Source organism: Pleurodeles waltl, chromosome 3_1, assembly GCF_031143425.1.
Source record: "Pleurodeles waltl isolate 20211129_DDA chromosome 3_1, aPleWal1.hap1.20221129, whole genome shotgun sequence".
Lineage (NCBI taxonomy): Eukaryota > Metazoa > Chordata > Amphibia > Caudata > Salamandridae > Pleurodeles > Pleurodeles waltl.
In genome coordinates, this window is record NC_090440.1 from 441,823,989 (window position 1) to 441,841,426 (window position 17,438).

Sequence of the window (17,438 nt, forward strand, 5' to 3'; positions counted from 1 at the left end):
AATTGGGTATTGACTGCCGTGAATGGTTTCAAAATAGAGTTTGACAGTATTCCTTGTCAGGACAGAGAGCCAAGAGAACTTCAATTCAAAGAAGAACAGAGAAGAGTGGTAATAGAGGAAATCAAAATAGAAACCCTACCCCAACAGAGTGGGCTCCCCCACACTTCAGACACAGCATAGTTGGGAGTGTCTTTGTTGGAATGTCCGAGTCTGGACCTATCCTGAAACGTGCTACTTAGTGTTGGATCAGTTAACTAAAAAAATATATAGATGATTATCTATATAACACACATCTAATATGGCTGCCATAGATGTGAGTATACCAGTGCGAGAAGAAGGTCTAAATATATCTGAAAATGCAGAATCACCTGACCATGTGAAGGAGAATTAAAGATGGAGCCGGGGACCGTTCAGTTTTCTTCATGGAGTTATGAGTGGTAAAGGTTGAATCACCGATCCCTTGATGAGATGAGCAGGGAAGGAGCTTGTTGTTAGATGTGGGGAGAGAGATAGGGGGTTAAAAAAGTCTGATTTGTAGGGTAACGCCAGTTTGGTCATGCCAAAACTAGCGAAACAGAGCACGAGATTAAAGGTGATACATAGAACAAGGAAACTGAGGGACGATCAGTTGAGACGGAGAAGGGAATCTCCGGAGGGTCTGACCTTTTGGAGAATAGGAAGGATATGGGATCACAGGATAACAATGGGTTTTTACTCTTCTAGGCTTACCCCAGGAGTTCGATTTATGAGCTGAAATTGAGGGACAGGAACAACATGGAAGGATAGTGGAGGAGGTGGATGGGCTGAAATTTCTGTGCTTTTTTATTTTCTTCATGTTTAGGCCCTCATTATGACATTGGCGATGAATCCCACTTACTGCAATGCTGACTGCCGCCAACATACTGCCACCGCCGCGGATATCCGTTCACCATATTATGACACACACACACCAAACCGTCACTATACAGTCACAGACACAACTCCGCCACACCAGAGGTCAGTGATTAACTGGCAGTATCAAAACCCACATAGTTATGCCAACAGAACAACGCTCACCACATTATGACCCACAAATCACCTCGGCGGACATTCAACCGCGGTAAACCATTTCAGGGTACATACCGATGCACTCAAAATACACACACACAAGCAAAACACCACCACATTGGACAATTCAAAAACACACACCTAACACCCATACACACACCACACCCACACACTCACAGCACTATAAAACACACACCCACACCCCTTTATGAATACAAATCATTGGCACCAGAGAGAGAGACAGCAAGACCACTCACACAGAGCCATATACCACTATCACCTATACACCACCCACGCACCTCACAAGACACACCCCAACACATCACGCTACACACCCTCACCCACAATACTCACACAACACCAAAGGGACCACGACGCCCCAGATTCTCTGAGGAGGAGCTGAGGGTCACGGTGGAGGAAATCATCTGGGTAGAGCCACAGCTATTTGGAGCATAGGTGCAGCAAATATCCATTGCTGGGAAGATGGAGCTATGGCGGAGAATCGCAGACAGGGTCAATGCCGTGGGACAGTACCCCAGAACAATGGATGACATCAGGAAGAGGTGGAATGACCTACAGGGGAAGGTACGTTCCACTGCAGCAAGACACCAACTCGCTGTACAGAGGACTGGCAGTGGATCCCCACCTCCTCCCCCACAACTGACAACATGGGAGGAGCAAGTCTTGGCAATCATGCATCCTGAGGGCCTGACAGGAATAGCAGGAGGACTGGACTCTGGTAAGTCAACTTTCTATTTCTATCACCCCCACCTGCATGCCACTCCCATCACTCCACCACTACCCACACACCCCACCATCACATCTCACTCATCCCTATGCCAAGCCCCGCATGCACCACCAATGCATGGACACCACTCACAGACCTGCATGGACACCTACCACTAAATCATGCACACTAGAGAGAATCAGCTAGCCCACCATACACCAATGTACACACGTGAAAGATGCCAGGGCAAAAACAAACATAGAGGGCAACCCATCCATGCACAACATGTCACACACAGAAACAATAACACTACATTTACATCCTCACAGGTATCCCAGCTAATGTCACCGGAGAAGAGGTACCAGCAGCATCCAGTCCCCTCACAGAATAGGCCCGCAGTGATGACAGTGACTCTGGTCGCCTGGATCTGGATGTCCAACCTGGCCCATCGTGGACCTCCAGACAGTCGGTTACCCAGCCACAGTCACACACCACCACAGAGCCTCCCCACTCAGGAAACACCACCACAGCATCTGTCACCAGGACACGTCAATCAGCAGTGTGTCCACCACTACAGGGACTCCAGGGTACACCACAAACCCAAGACAATCAGGGGCCTCAGGTCAGTGGCAGTGGGCACACGGTTCAGGGGACAGAGGCACAGGACAACCGGGAAGCTGGGAGGATTGCTGTGCACCAGGGGGAGGACAGGCCTAGGGAACCGACTCTCCAGGAGGCACTCACTGAGATCCTGGGAGCATACCAACATTCCCAGGATACGCCGGGCCAGATCCTGGACAAAGTGCAGGAGGGACAGTACCAGGGGTTCAGGGAGGACTTGAAGACCATTAACACCACCCTGGTCACCATTGCAGGGGTGCTGGCAGACATAGCCAACATTATGAGAGAGGAAGTGTCACACCTGCGGGCCTCTGCCACTAGCCAGACTACTGAACAGCCCTCCACCTCCGCTGCCGCTAGTGGACAGGAGGCCCCGCCACAGGACCAACAGGCCACCAGAACCCCTCCCCCTGCAGAAGGAGAACCACCCCACAAATGCTCCCTGCGATACAGGCAGAAGCCAGAGACTATTGCCAAGACCCCTGGCAGGATATAAGACTCTCCTGATTGTCACCCTTGTGTAGGAGGCTGGACTGGCTTGTAGTGAGTACCTAGGGGTACTTGCACCTTGCACCAGGCCCAGTTATCCCTTATTAGTGTATAGGGTGTCTAGCAGCATAGGCTGATAGATAATGGTAGCTTAGCAGAGCAGCTTAGGCTGAACTAGGAGACGAGTGAAGCGCCTACAGTACCACTTAGTGTCATATGCACAATATCATAAGAAAACACAATACACAGTTATACTAAAAATAAAGGTACTTTATTTTTATGACAATATGCCAAAGTATCTCAGAGTGTACCCTCAGTATGAGGATAGGAAATATACACAAGATATATATACACAATACCAAAAATATGCAGTATAGTCTTAGAAAACAGTGCAAACAATGTATAGTTACAATAGGATGCAATGGAGACACATAGGAATAGGGGCAACACAAACTATATACTCCAAAAGTGGAATGCGAACCACGAATGGACCCCAAACCTATGTGAACTTGTAGAGGGTCGCTGGGACTATTAGAAAATAGTAAGGGTTAGAAAAATAGCCCACCCCAAGACCCTGAAAAGTGAGTGCAAAGTGCACTAAAGTTCCCCAAAGGACATAGAAGTCGTGATAGGGGAATTCTGCAGGAAAGACACAAACCAGCAATGCAACAACAATGGATTTCCAGTCGAGGGTACCTGTGGAACAAGGGGACCAAGTCCAAAAGTCACAAGCAAGTCGGAGATGGGCAGATGCCCAGGAAATGCCAGCTGTGGGTGCAAAGAAGCTGCTACTGGACTGTAGAAGCTTAGGTTTCTGCAGGAACAACAAGGGCTAGAGACTTTCCCTTTGGAGGACGGATCCCTCACGCCGTGGAGAGTTGTGCAGAAGTGTTTTCCCGCCGAAAGACTGCCAACAAGCCTTGCTAGCTGCAAATCGTGCAGTAAGGGTTTTTGGACGCTGCTGTGGCCCAGGAGGGACCAGGATGTCGCAAATTGCGTCAGGAGACAGAGGGGACATCGAGCAAGACAAGGAGCCCTCTCAGCAGCAGGTAGCACCCAGAGAAGTGCCAGAAACAGGCACTACGAGGATGCGTGAAACGGTGCTCACCCGAAGTCGCACAAAGGAGTCCCACGTCGCCGGAGAACAACTTAGGAGGTCGTGCAATGCAGGTTAGAGTGCCGTGGACCCAGGCTGGACTGTGCACAAAGGATTTCCGCCGGAAGTGCACGGAGGCCGGAGTAGCTGTAAAAGTTGCGGTTCCCAGCAATGCAGTCTGGCGTGGGGAGGCAAGGACTTACCTCCACCAAACTTGGACTGAAGAGTCACTGGACTGTGGAAGTCACTTGGACAGAGTTGCTGGATTCGAGGGACCTCGCTCGTCGTGCTGAGAGGAGACCCAAGGGACCGGTAATGCAGCTTTTTGGTGCCTGCGGTTGCAGGGGGAAGATTCCGTCGACCCACTGGAGATTTCTTCGGAGCTTCTAGTGCAGAGAGGAGGCAGACTACCCCCACAGCATGCACCACCAGGAAAACAGTCGAGAAGGAGGCAGGATCAGCGTTACAGAGTTGCAGTAGTCGTCTTTGCTACTATGTTGCAGTTTTGCAGGCTTCCAGCGCGGTCAGCAGCGATTCCTTGGCAGAAGGTGAAGAGAGAGATGCAGAGGAACTCGGATGAGCTCTTGCATTCGTTATCTAAAGTTTCCCCAGAGACAGAGACCCTAAATAGCCAGAAAAGAGGGTTTGGCTACCTAGGAGAGAGGATAGGCTAGCAACACCTGAAGGAGCCTATCAGAAGGAGTCTCTGACGTCACCTGGTGGCACTGGCCACTCAGAGCAGTCCAGTGTGCCAGCAGCACCTCTGTTTCCAAGATGGCAGAGGTCTGGAGCACACTGGAGGAGCTCTGGGCACCTCCCAGGGGAGGTACAGGTCAGGGGAGTGGTCACTCCCCTTTCATTTGTCCAGTTTCGCGCCAGAGCAGGGCTAAGGGGTCCCTGAACCGGTGTAGACTGGCTTATGCAGAAATGGGCACCAAATGTGCCCATGAAAGCATTTCCAGAGGCTGGGGGAGGCTACTCCTCCCCTGCCTTCACACCATTTTCCAAAGGGAGAGGGTGTAACACCCTCTCTCAGAGGAAGTCCTTTGTTCTGCCATCCTGGGCCAGGCCTGGCTGGACCCCAGGAGGGCAGAAGCCTGTCTGAGGGGTTGGCAGCAGCAGCAGCTGCAGTGAAACCCCAGGAAAGGCAGTTTGGCAGTACCAGGGTCTGTGCTACAGACCACTGGGATCATGGGATTGTGCCAACTATGCCAGGATGGTATAGAGGGGACAATTCCATGATCATAGACATGTTACATGGCCATATTCGGAGTTACCATTGTGAAGCTACATATAGGTAGTGACCTATATGTAGTGCACGCGTGTAATGGTGTCCCCGCACTCACAAAGTCCGGGGAATTGGTCCTGAACAATGTGGGGGCACCTTGGCTAGTGCCAGGGTGCCCTCACACTAAGTAACTTTGCACCTAACCTTTACCAGGTAAAGGTTAGACATATAGGTGACTTATAAGTTACTTAAGTGCAGTGTAAAATGGCTGTGAAATAACGTGGACGTTATTTCACTCAGGCTGCAGTGGCAGGCCTGTGTAAGAATTGTCAGAGCTCCCTATGGGTGGCAAAAGAAATGCTGCAGCCCATAGGGATCTCCTGGAACCCCAATACCCTGGGTACCTCAGTACCATATACTAGGGAATTATAAGGGTGTTCCAGTAAGCCAATGTAAATTGGTAAAATTGGTCACTAGCCTGTTAGTGACAATTTGAAAGAAATGAGAGAGCATAACCACTGAGGTTCTGATTAGCAGAGCCTCAGTGAGACAGTTAGTCACTACACAGGTAACACATTCAGGCACACTTATGAGCACTGGGGCCCTGGATGACAGGGTCCCAGTGACACATACAACTAAAACAACATATATACAGTGAAAAATGGGGGTAACATGCCAGGCAAGATGGAACTTTCCTACACCTTGTGTCCCACTCTGTCACCCTGTCCACCTTGAACTGCCATTGCTCCCCTTCCTATGCCCCCTTGGACAATGCACCCGTGCAACAAATAGACTGGAACTATATCCTGGACTTTCCTCCATCATCACCCCCAACCCATTGCACTTCTCCCTTTTCTTCATAGCACTGCAATAAACACACTTTGAAAAAATAAAACAATGTAGTATGTCAAATGACTGAAGTATGTATTCGTTTAACAAGGTTTAAACATTGCAATTCAACTGTACAGTAATGTTAACTTAGGATAGACCTGCAGTTGCCTGCAGTGACAACACCAGGAGCGAAAGTGGGTTACCAACATCTGCAAAAAGAGTTGCCAAAGGGTACCGTGAGTGGCCACAGAAGTGGGAAATCACAGCCTGCCAGTGACAATGTGAAACAAAAAACTGACAATGAAATGTGAAGTAACGCTGTCTTACTTGTGTGTCAGTAGAAGTATTGTATCACTGCAGATCTCTTATCCTCATCCTCTGCTTCCTCACCTTCACTGTCCACAGGGTCCATTGCTGCCACATGGCCATCTCTTGTCTCCTCCTCCTGCAGAAAAGGCACATGGCTTCTCAAGGCAAGGTTATGCAACATGCAGTATGCCACAATTATCTGGCAGACCTTCTTGGGTGAGTAGCACAGGGATCCACCAGTCAGATGGCGGCCAAAGGTACGTTCAGTAATTCTTCTTTTTCACCCATGTGCCTCATTGTAACATTCCTCAGGACTTGTCCTGGGATTCCTCACAGGGGTCAGTAGCCATAATAGTTTGGGGTAACCTGAGTCACCTGCAAATATTGAGGGACAACTGATAGCCACACACTATCCCTTATGGCCCACACCATACCCATATACTAACATCCACTGGGTGGGAACCAGAGCTCACCTATTAGCCACATACGGTGCCTCTTATGTTGGGCCATCACATTTCGGATGCTGTTATTCCTCAGGATAAAGGCATCATGCACCGACAGAGGATAATTAGCACTGACGTGGGAAATGTACTGGTCTGCCAAATACACCATCTGCACATTCATCGAGTGAAAACCTTTTTGATTTCTGAAGACCTGTTCATTTTGCCAGGGGGGGGGGGTCAAATGCAATATGTGTTCCATCAATCGCACCAAATATGTTGGGGATATGTCCCATTGCATAGAAAATCAGCCTTCACCGTGGGCAAATCCTCCACCTGGGGGAAAACAATGTAGCTGCACATGTGTTTAATCAGGGCACCCAACACTCTTGTCAGCACGATTGAGAACATTGGATGTGACATTCCTGCTGCCAAGCACACTGTCACTTGGAAAGAACCAGTTGCCAGAAATGGAGCACAGATAACACTTGCAGAAGTGGGGGGATTCCAGTGGGGTGACGGATAGCAGATATCAGGTCAGGCTCCAACTGGGGACACAGCTCTGTGATAGTAGGCCTGTCAAGTCTGTAGGTGAGCATAATGTGCCTGTCCTCCAGTGTTGCCAAGTCCACCAGGGGTCTGTAAACGGGGGGATGTCTCTATCTCCTATTCATCCGCAGCAGTTGCAATCTATGGGGTGAAAGAGTGAGGAGCAGGTCATAAAATGTACATTGTAGCTACTACAGTTCATTGCATGATGTGTATTTTAAATGTATTACTGGCATATGTCCTGTATGTACAATTGTGATCTGTGATGCAATTATGTTCCATGCACTGCCTCCCCCCCCGAAATGGCGTCCGCCTGTCCTGTGTGGAGGGACAGGTGGAAGTGAAGTAATTCCGCTGACGTTGTGCACTGTTGCGGGAGGCGGTCGGGAACTGCTGTGCAACTCCTCATTGGTTATAATTGGGCACTCTGGGTTACAGTGGCCAATGGTGATGTACGCCGGCGGTGATGGTATACACTGCCGCAGACGTCACCGCCATTTTCTATCTGTTCACTCACTTGCTACCTGACCTTCAACGGGAGAGGACCTACACTGCATGTGCCACTGTGACCTATGTCTGAAACCTACCATGGCCTGTGTGACCGGGGAAAGGGCCCCCGCCTTCACCTCGGTGGAGTTGGAGAGACTAGTGGATGGGGTCCTACTCCAGTACTGACTGCTGTATGGGCCTCCAGACCAACAGGTGAGTACACTGTGAGCACGATGCATGGGGCATGAATGCATGGAGTGTTGTGTGTGAAGGGCTCGTGTAGAGGAGGTTGGTGGATGGGCCCTGGGCAGCGTGCAGCATGTATGCTGGGCCATGTATGTGCGAAAGATGATGGGAAGGGCTATGGTGGGCCATGAGTGTAACAGGCAGGACGGTCTAACTAATACCTTTCCCTGTGTATGTTTCATCTGCACATCAGCACCCATCAAAAGAAGGGTATATGGCGTGCCATCACCAAGGGCGTGTGGACCCTGGGGGTCTACAGCAGGCGGAGCACCCATTGTCAGAAAAGGTGGGAGGACCCGAGATGATGGGCATGAAAGACGGCGGAGGCCCAGCTGGGGATGGCCTCCCAATGAGGAAGGGGTGCCCGTCGAACCCTGACACCCCTGATGGCCCGCATTTTGGCGGTGGCCTATCCGGAGCTGGATGGGCACTTGAGGGCATCACAGCAGCCACAATGGGATGAGTACAATGCCCGTCATTACAACTTACACATGATGGGGTAGTATCCAGGTGGGGGATGTGTGTCTGTGAATGCCCCTAGAGCAGGCCTGACATAGCAGAGTAGGTCCCATGTTGGCCAGGGTTCTGATGGGAAAATCCTCCAACCTAGCTAGTAGGTCCACTACTCCACTACTGGGCAGGGCTGTGTGGGTCCCACGTATGCTGTAGGTGGCCATACGTGTCCCTCCCCATGCCCTGGTGACTAGCATTGCTACTGGTAGTGCATTGCATAGTGCGAAGGGCTGTTTACTGTGTGTGAGGGTGGTATGTACGCCAACGGTGGTGTTGGTGCAGCCATTGACCAAGTGTATCCTTTGTCTCTCCCCCCCCTTTTAGTTTTGTCATCCTGTCCTTATGTGCATTAGCATCATCTGGCGGAGGAGCCAGGAGGCAGAGTCCACCGACGATGAGGGCACCAGTGGGACGGAGGGCGAGGCGAGGGCACAGTTTGGACACAGATACCTCCTCCGATGGAAGTTTCCTGGTGGTGCCGGACACCTCTGTGCCCACCCCAGCAACAGGTACATCTGCCACCCCCTGTACCAGCACCGCCCTCCCAGCAGCCCCTCAGTGAGGTGCCCGTGCCCGCTCACCCAGGAGGATGGGCATCTCCTTCTCCCCGTGCACCTCAGGCTCTGCCCCAGTGAGCCCTGCTGCCCTGAGTGAGGAGGGTATTGGCCTCCTGAGATGTCTCTCTGTTGGGCAGTCAACCATTGTGAATGCCATCCAGGGGCTGGCAGCCCAAATGCAACAGACCAATGCATTTCTGGAGGACATTCACACAGGCTTGGCAGCTCAACAGAGATCAATCCAGGCTCTGGTCTCCTCTCTGATAGCAGCCATTGTCCCTGTTTCCACCCTCCAACTTCCTCTGCCCAATCCCATTCCCCTCAACCCCAATCTATCCCAAGCACACAGCCGAGCATGCACACAGGACAACACACGAGTGGCACAGGCAAACACAAACACCACACATCATCCCACAGGCACTCACACAAACACCATCCAGATGCAAACATACCAACATCCGCTGCCTCCACTGTGTCCCCCTCCTCCTCATGCTCCACCTCCCTCCCAGTTGCATCTACACTCCCACCTGCATGCACAACATCCATCACCAGCACACCTATAAGAACACACACCTCACTGGCAGTCACCACCCCAACATCCATGCACATATCCCCTGTGTCCACTCCTACTGTGTCTGTGCCCCACCTCCCAAGGTACACAAACGCAAGCACTCAGACACCCAACAGCCATCCACCTCACAACAGCATCCAGCCCATGCACCTGCACCCAAACACAGCAGACACCTCCTACAACCACTCCTTCTTCCTCCACTCCCAAACCTTCTCCCTCTTCCCGCGCCAATGTCCCTAAGATGTTTTTCCTCTCCACCATTGACCTCTTCCCTAACCCTCCCCCGTCCTTCACGTCTGGCCAGTGTGTGTAAAACCCAGGCAAGCATCTCAGCCAACCAGTCCATGGGCCCAATAGTGTCCACAGCAACTCGTGGTGGTAAAAGATCCAGACCACCAGCCAGCCACAAGGAAAGGGTGCCTGCCCCAAGTGCTGCCAGGAAGGGCAAGTTGCCACCCCCAGCTGCTGCCAGGAAGGGCAAGGGGCATGCACCAGCAGGCAGAAAGGACAAGAGGCCTGGTGGTGGGACTCAGTCGGAGCCCACACCACCAACCATGGTGGTGCAGCCGTCCGAGGCTGCAGGGGATGGGCTGGAGCCTCCCCCCACCGGCATTAGCAGCACCACCACCACCACCACCACCACCACCACAAGCAGTGTGCAGCTGTCCAAGGCTGCAGGGGATGGGCTGGAGCCTCAACCGACAAGCATTATCAGCAGCACCACCACCAGAAGTGGGCAGCAATCCAAGATCTGCAGTTGAGGCTCCATGGTGGCGTGGTTCTTCCCTGTGTCTCCAATGGTGAGTCGTTTCCCTTCTGTGCATTGCTTCTGCCAAGCTTTTGATGGCATTGGTACCGCCCCGGAAAGGGTGGAGGATTGGCCTGTCATAACACAGTGGGCGGAACATTGTCTTCCGACTGGCTGTTGGCAGCTACCGCCGTGGTGCCTGTCGATTCTGCCCTGGTGTCGGTGTGGTAAAGTGTCTGTCTGTCTGAGCTCTTTCCGCCATGGTCACAATTTGGCAGTATTTACCGCCGGCCTGTTGGCCGTATTACCGCCGCTTTATCACCAAACGCCAGGGTTGTAATGAGGGCCTTAGTGTGTGACTACAGGGAGGGAGGTGCTCCCACCGAATTCCAAGTTGGGAGATAAATAATGAATACTCAGTAAGTGAATATATATACAATTGAGGACCTTACTGCCTGGGTCACTGTTTGGAGGGATAGAGTGTTCCACAGGATGTTTCATTATAGAGTTTGCACTGATTCCCGACTTTGGAATAGGAATTGCATGCTTTCTCTGGTACTATTATGGGGCGAAGGGTATATAGGTGTGAGTAAGGGGACAGAAAGATGATGGATTATATGGTGATATGAGGATGAAGGAGCCTTTGTACATTTTATATGTTTGTCTTTCTGTTCTCTTGTAGATAATCCAAAGTCTGTGTACTAGTAGGGGACAATTGAACCCAAGCTCATCTGTTGATCAAACCTTTGTTGAAGACAGGTAGGGACCTCAATTTCGAGGAGATCGATAGTCCTGATGAAGGCCGACCAACCCAGATGGGTGATGGAAATGACCGAAACATGTTGACCCTAGAGCAGAGATTTGGGGTGAATGGGAGATTACATCCCAATATCACCACCAATTATCTAATTCCTTTTTAATCCTATCTGGTGAATCCCGGAATAAAGATTAGGAATGGATTCACACGAGATAGTTTTAGTAATTCTGAGTGGTGTCCTGTATCATTGATCCCCATATGTCTTTTGAGTTTTTGTTACCCTTCCCTTTTGCTCCATTCCTTACATTGGACAGCATGGGAATGTGTTAGCATAGCCATATGAAGAAGCATGCCACGATTAGTGGGTGAGGGCAGTATTTCTAACAACCATGCTGTGTCTGAAGTGTGGTGGAGCCCTCTGTTGGGGTAGGGTTTCTATTTTGATTTCTTGTCCTTTGTGTGTTGCTGATCAATAGATTGGGAGATCGGAGAAGGAATTCTCCCTCTCACCCCTTTATTAGTGTGTTGATGCAAGAGAGGAAATAAATCAAATGTTAGAGAAACATGCAAGAAGTTAACAGAGATAGCCAAAGATTGATGGGAGTTTTATCGCGAAAAAAAGATAACCTTGTTAGCTCAAAACTTGCCAGGGATGGAGAATACAACTGCAGATTGGAATTTACGTCACATAAGGGATTACATCAAATGGATGTTGAACAGAGAGATTTTCAAGGAAATAGAACGTTGTCTAGGTCTGATAGAGGTAGACCTATTTGCTTCTCGTTTGACTACTCAAAAGGAAATTATTTCAGTTGGCATCCAGATCGGGGGGCATTGGCAGTAGATGCTTCTACTCAGAATTGGACAGATAGGAAGGGTTATGCTTTCCTGCCTTTTGCTTTGATTCAGAGGGTTTTACTGCATGTGAGGAGACAGAGTTGTCAAATAATTCTAGTAACCCCTTTCTGGAATAATCAAATTTGGTTTCAAACAGTTTTGGAGATGGCAGTGGAGGTGATTTTCCTAATAGAATGTTGTACAGGAATGTTGAAAGGTATAGACAGAGAAGAACATTCTCTTGTGGAGGAACGTACTCTCAACCTTCTAGCTTGGAGGATATGAGGAAATCAGAAAGATTCAGAGGATTTTCGGTTAAGGTTTCAGAACTCCTTGATGAGTCATGGGCTCCAGGTACAAAGAAAAGGTATAGGGGAGCCTGGAAATTTTGGTCATGTTTGTGCTTGGAACAGAGTCAGGATCCCGTGGAGGCAGATGAAGTGGAAGTGGCCAATTTCCTAGCTGATTTATTTGATAAGGGCTTAGTGTATAGAACTTTAAATTGTTATAGATCAGCTATTGCAGCGGGGCATTCTTTAGTGCAGGGTTTACTCTATGCAGGAGTGCTGTGGTGTATAGAGTGATGAAGGTTATTCATTTGAGGAGACGACCCAAGTCAAGATATGATAAGTTATGGGATGTCAATTTGCTTCTGATTTTATTTGACAGATTGCCCTCAAATAGATAATTAGCTCTGAGAGTTATCATGAAAGTTAGCAACCTTACTGTGTTTAATTTCTTTGAGAAAAGTTTTGGACTTTTGCTTATGCAGGGTCATCCTGAATCTTTTTGCCTCCTATTTTTTTCTGACCTGTCGAGTTGGCTTTTGAACTCTGAGCACTTTCCCACTGCTAACCAGTGCTAAAGTGTATATGCTCTCCGTGTAAATTGTATGTAATTGGTTTATCCATGATTGGCCTATTTGATTACCTAGTAAGTCCCTAGTAAGGTGCACTAGAGGTGCCAGGGCCTGTAAATCAAATGCTACTAGTGGGCCTGCAGCACTGGATGTGCCACCCACATAAGTAGCTCTGTAATCATGTCTCAGACCTGCCACTGCAGTGTCTGTGTGTGTATTTTTACACTGTAAATTCGACTTGGCAAGGGTACCCACTTGCCAGGCCTAAACCTTCCCTTCCCTTTTCTTACATGTAAGGCACCCCTAGGTAGCCCCAAGGGCAGGGTGCAGTGTATGCATAAGGTAGGACATATAGTAATGTGATTTATATGTCCTGACAGTGAGATACTGCCAACTTCGTTTTTCACTGTTGCAAGGCCTGTCTCTCTCATAGGATAATATGGGGGCTACCTTTAAATATGATTAAAGTGTAGATTCCCCTAGAGAGTAGATGGACATGTGGAGTTTGGGGTCCCTGAACTCACAATTAAAAAATACATCTTTTAGTAAAGTTGATTTTAAGATTGTGCGTTTGAAAATGCCACTTTTAGAAAGTGAGCATTTTCTTGCTTAAACCATTCTGTGACTCTGCCTTGTTTGTGGATTCCCTGTCTGGGTCAGTTTGACAGTTGGGTTGTTTTTCACCTCGCACTAGACAGTGACACAAAGGGGGCTGGGGTGTAACCTGCATTTCCTGATTAGCCATCTCTGCTAGGAGGGAGGGGTGGAGTGGTCATTCTCATCTGAAAGGACTGTGCCTGCCTCTGACAATGCCGGCTCCGACCCCCTGGTGTGTGTCTGTGGCCTTGCCTGGTCAAGGAAGGATTTCACAAGTAGGTGTGAGTCCCCTTTGAAGAAAAGTGACTTCAAAGACTAAAATGGGTATAAGAAGGGCACCCAAATCTACAGACTTGAGAAACACTTCTGGAACCAAGAGGAACCTCTGCCTGGAGAAGAGCTGATAGCTGAAGAAGAAGTGCTGCCCTGCCTGTGACTGTGCTTTGTGGAGCTTTCCTGCAGTGCTGCTTCTGCCAGAGTAAGAGGGCAAAGACTGGACTTTGTGTGCCTTCCATCTTGTGAAGAAATCTCCAAGGGCTTGAGTTAGAGCTTGCCTCCTGTTGTTTGAAGTCTCAGGGACAGCAAAGACTTCTCTCTGCCAGCACCTGGAGACTCCTACCCCGACAAGTGGTGCCCTATCCAGTCCCCGGGCCCTTGAAAGGAAAGCTGGTGGAAATCCAAAGAAATCGACTTCGGACGACTCCGGGCCGACGCCGCTGCTGAATCCGGTAACGCCGCCTGCACCTGACGCAGAGAACTTCGCTGGAACGTGACGCTCTTTGCAGGCCCGACGCCGCAGCAGCCCTGCTGAAGTCCGCGACTCCGTGAAAGTTGCCGCACCACGTCGTGACCGACGCCGCTCGAAGTGCACGGATTCAACGTTTCGCACAGAAGCCGCGACTCCTGACTTCGCGCATCGGCTTGTTTTCACTCTTCACCAAAGGTACTGTACTTGGGGGTCTACACGACTCTGTGTCTAGCGCCGCTGGTGTCGGCTTGTTGGGAACAACTCCGTCACGACGCCGTGTTAACATCTCATCGAAGCATTTTTGTTTCTAAGCGCTATTTTTGAGTTTAATCTTTAAAAATTCATAACTTGACTTGTGTATGTCGGATTTTTGTCGTTTTGGTCTTGTTTTGTTTAGATAAATATTTCCTATTTTTCTAAACCGGTGTTGTGTCATTTTGTAGTGGTTTCATTAAGTTAGTGTGTGTGTTGGTACAAATACTTTACACCTAGCGCTCTGAAGTTAAGCCTACTGCTCTGCCAAGCTAACAAGGGGGTAAGCAGGGGTTAGCTGAGGGTGATTATCTTTTACCCTGACTAGAGTGAGGGTCCTTGCTTGAACAGGGGGTAACCTGACTGTCAACCAAAGACCCCATTTCTAACAAAAAGTTTCTGTGTTCAAACATTAGATTTGAAGGGTAGGTTTCAGCAATCAAAATGAATTGTATTTGAGAAATATAGGAGAACTAAAACTATGACAGAATCAGTGCTTTATCCATATTTTGAGGCAAAACCAAAATTTGTGTGGTCAAATGTATGAGAGAATATGAAAAAAGGATAGAGGAGTTCAGAGCAGATGGTGTCAACCAGTTACTGATTTTGTACGTGAAACCATATAGAGCTATTTCAGTAGCGACCATTGGTCGATGAGTGAAGAATGCTATGAAAGAAATGGGTGTGGATGTGGGAAGATTTCAAACTCATTCTTTAAGAGGAGCTATGTCCTCACAGTTTTGTTTATAAAGGAGGTAGATTAGAGAGTACTTTGAAAGCAGCAGACTAGTCTAATACTGAGGTATTCAGGAGTTTTTACTTCAAAACTCTAGAGCATGCCTCTATCTCTGTATTGAGGAGCTTTGAACATGCATAATGTTAGCCTCCTGTCTTGCCATAAAATGTTGATTCTCATAGTTTTAATGTTTAGAGATCTGGGATTTTATTAAAGAGAAGGAGGCTGGCATTATCCCTCCCTCCCTTCCCTTTGAAGGGACTAAAATTTAATAATTGAACAATTATTTCTCTTTGATTACTGTTACTTTGTTAATGGATACTTAGTCTATTGCAATTAAGGCAAATGTTAATAAATGTTAAGTATTTCTTATGTTACGGCACATGTAATCTTACATTACGCAAATATATTTCTTGTAGAAAATTGAGGATACGTTTGCAGAGTTTATAGAAGATTGTTTGGAGATTCAGAACAGCACCAGAGGAGGAAGAGTGTGGAGTGTTGGGGAGTTTTATGGACTTAAAGTTATTTTTGCTTATGTTGTCATAGTTGTTTCTCATATGGAGCTTTAAAGAGGCTGCTCTGAATTAGTGAATAAAAGGATTAATGCATAATGCTAGCCTCCTTGTCTTTAATAAAATCACAATTTCTAAATATTAAAACTATGAGAATCAAAATGTTCCTAACCAATGTGTGTGGGTAGAAATAACATGTTGCTACAGCAGGTCATGACCCTTGAGACAATCACCACATATGGGACACCTGGTTTCATCCCACAACAACGTTGGCCATTCAGAACCAAATAACTTCTATTTGAGGACAATCGGAAAACTGGGAGAATCAAGGAGACTAATATGCCTTTCAGATAGCATGCTAAGTTAGCCATTGACACATTAAACACACACCATGCAGCGTTACCTCTTTACAAAGTAATGAATGGCCAAAGAAGTTTCACATTTGTTTCCACTAAGGAGGACTTCAGTTTACCCACGCACACACTTGGTAAGACCCCGGACTCATGAACAAAACTATCCCCCATAATTTCATATCTGCCCACCTGATAATGTTTCAAACAAGATGTAAATTGAAAGGCAGAGATTGGTAAAGAGATAAAATCACCAAAGTGGATAAAGTAACCAGGGGCAAAAACAGGGACCTCACATGGTAAAGTAGAACTGGTAGTTTCTTCTGTGGTGATTGGGAATATACAACTTCATAATTGGAAACTGAAGTTGAAGACTAAGTTCCAATCAGGAGCATTTCCAGTACCGGCAGTAGCAAAAGGAACTAATGGAAATTCAGCATCTGTAGTCCCCAGCCGGGGAGAAGCAATACTTGTGTTATACTTGTGTTACTTAATTTGTGTAGAGGGACCTTATGCAGAGTAGTGAGAGGAGGCAGATAACTACTTAGGAGACCTTGTGGCCTACCGTGTAGGGCTAGCCACATGATGAAGCTTAATAAGGTAAACTGAAAAAAGCATTTGTTTTTACAACCAGCAAGCGGAGGCAATATCACAGGTCTTGTACCTTGAATGCCTACAACTGGCACCAGTGCTCTGTATAATGAGCCAAACTCCTTCTTGTCAATAATCTTCTTGAGGACTAGATCCCTAACCTTTGAAATTGAGCCAGAAGTTGCTGGTTGCGCCTTCATTTCATCAGTAGTAGAACGTTTGGTAATTTTATTTGAGTGTTTGTCACGGAAGTCTTCTAATTCATGTAAGACAGGGAAATGTTCATTGATGTCAAAAGGCATGTCTACCCACCATTGTGGCAGGATTATCAAGATCTGGGACGTACATCTGGATACCAAAGAGGATGTCGCAGGGGGTCAGGCCACCCAAAGATCTCCTAAGCAGATTATTTAAAGCTTTCTGTACTTCATACAAGTGACAGATCCAACTAGGTCCTGAACCGAATACTGTAGCTGTTAAAGACTGCTTCTTCCTTTCCAAGATCGAATTTCCGTCAGGATGATAAAGAGAGGAGTAATGCATAGCAAAACCCAGGGTCCCCATGGTATCCCTGTAAGTCTTAAAGGTTATCGCAGGTCTTTGGTCTGAATGGAATCCCGCTACTTTGTCCCAACCTACATGATTGCAGTATAGTGCCCTGGCTTGTGAAAGAACCCAATCTTCGGCACACACTTGTTTAACTGGTTTAGGAACAAGAACAGAGAAGGACGGTAG